Below are 2067 nucleotides of genomic sequence, written 5' to 3'. Positions count from 1 at the left end.
ATCGCCCAGGCAAGCCTTCCAATGTTTTCTTTGATAAATGGCTGTTTAGATTTGATTTGTACTTTGCATTCCTGGGAAACACTCCCTTCAGGAGTTGGGAAAGTTTACCAATCTCTGAAATGCCTGTCTGACTAATGACTTGGGGGGATTAATTATTTCTAGACGCTGCGTTACACATACTGGATTGTAGGCAGCTCTGTCTATAGGTTCAGTGGTTGTACTGTGTGGTTACATAGATAGATATGAAATAGATACAATTGCAATGGATTCATAGAAGGATGGATTTAGATACATAAATGTAAAATAGATATGAGATAAATAGAAGAACAATAGATCACTTGATAGACATGATATGCATAAAAGGTATACAGAATAAGGGCTCATTCAGACGGCCGTATGCTATCCGCAAAAATGTGGATGCGTTTTTTTGCGGATTAGCATTGCTGACCCATTCACTTCTATGGGGCCCTTTTCTTTTCCACGGTTCCGCAAAACAAATTAAACATGTCCTATAAATGTCCGTGAAAATCAGGACATGGCCTCATTGAAGTCTATGGGTCCACAAAAATACTGAATGCTATCCGTTTTTTTACGGACATGCTGAACTGTCCGCCAAAAAAACGGATCCGCATTTTTGCGGACAGCATGCGGCCGTCTGAATGAGCCCTAATAAATCTAAAATAGACAGAGATAGAGAGAAAAACATAGCTAGAGAGAGATAGGTAAATAAAAAAAATTAAAAACGTATATACATATATATATTATTTTGACACCTACCAATCTATATGATAAACCATTTTTCTTTTTTTGGGTTGTTTCTGATAGAAAAATATATAGATGCCGGGCGCGTTTGATACAGGATGTCGGGCGCATGCGCAGTGCGGCGAAAGTAAGACGGCGCGTAGTACGCGCGGCAGCCGGGACCGCGCTCCTGCCGCCCTTTACTGCGCAGGCGGCCGTTGAGCGCGGTCCCGGAATCGGATTTCGGCTGTCAGTCACAGAGGCAGGGGGCGGGGAGAGGGCCATGTAAGACGCCGAGGCCGCTGCCCCCGTGACTTCAAGCCTGACTTGAAGCACGGGGCAGCAGCTGAATATAACATCGATTTCTGACTGAGCATACATGCTGCAAAACTAACAAAAAGTGCATCAGGAAACGACTATACAGCACTATAAGGTACTGTAAACAGCTTAATAGGCGATTTTTGGGTGACAGGTTCCCTTTAAGGCATTTTTATTACTTTTTGCAGTCAAAGGTTTACATTTAATTAATATTTGGTACCATTGCCCTTAAACTGTATGACTTGGGTCAAACGTTTTGGATATCCCTCCACAAGCTCCTCACAATAGTTGGTCAGAATTTGGGCCCATTCCTCCTGACAAAACTGGTGTAACTGAGCCATGTTTGTTGGTCGCCTTGCTCGCACCTACCTTTTCAGCTTTGCCCATAACTTTTCAATAGGATTAAGATCAGGGCTTTGTGATGGCCGCTATAAAACATTGACTTTGTTATCCTTAAAGAGGACCTTTCACTTGTATAAACGATATGAACTGAGTATGCTGCCATATAGAGCGGTGCCCGGGGATCTCACTGCACTTACTATTATCCCCGGGCGCCGCTCCGTTCTCCCGTTATAGGCTCCGGTATCTTTGCTCTGTAAGTTATAGTAGGCGGAGTCTTCCCTTGTCCTGTGGGCGTCTCCTTCTCCTAGGCTGCAGCGCTGGCCAATCGCAGCGCACAGCTCACAGCCTGGGAGAAAAAAACCTCCCAGGCTGTGAGCTGTGCGCTGCGATTGGCCAGCGCTGCAGCCTAGGAGAAGGAGACGCCCACAGGACAAGGGAAGACTCCGCCTACTATAACTTAAGAAGCAAAGGTACCGGAGCCTATAACGGGAGAACGGAGCGGCGCCCGGGGATAATAGTAAGTGCAGTGAGATCCCCGGGCGCCGCTCTATATGGCAGCATACTCAGTTCACATAGTTTATACAAGTGAAAGGTCCTCTTTAAGGATAACAAAGTCAATGTTTTATAGCGGCCATCACAAAGCCCTGATCTTAATCCTATTGAAAA

This window comes from Bufo gargarizans, chromosome 3 (genome assembly GCF_014858855.1).
Source record: "Bufo gargarizans isolate SCDJY-AF-19 chromosome 3, ASM1485885v1, whole genome shotgun sequence".
Taxonomy (NCBI): Eukaryota; Metazoa; Chordata; class Amphibia; order Anura; family Bufonidae; genus Bufo; species Bufo gargarizans.
This window is presented reverse-complemented; position numbering follows the sequence as displayed.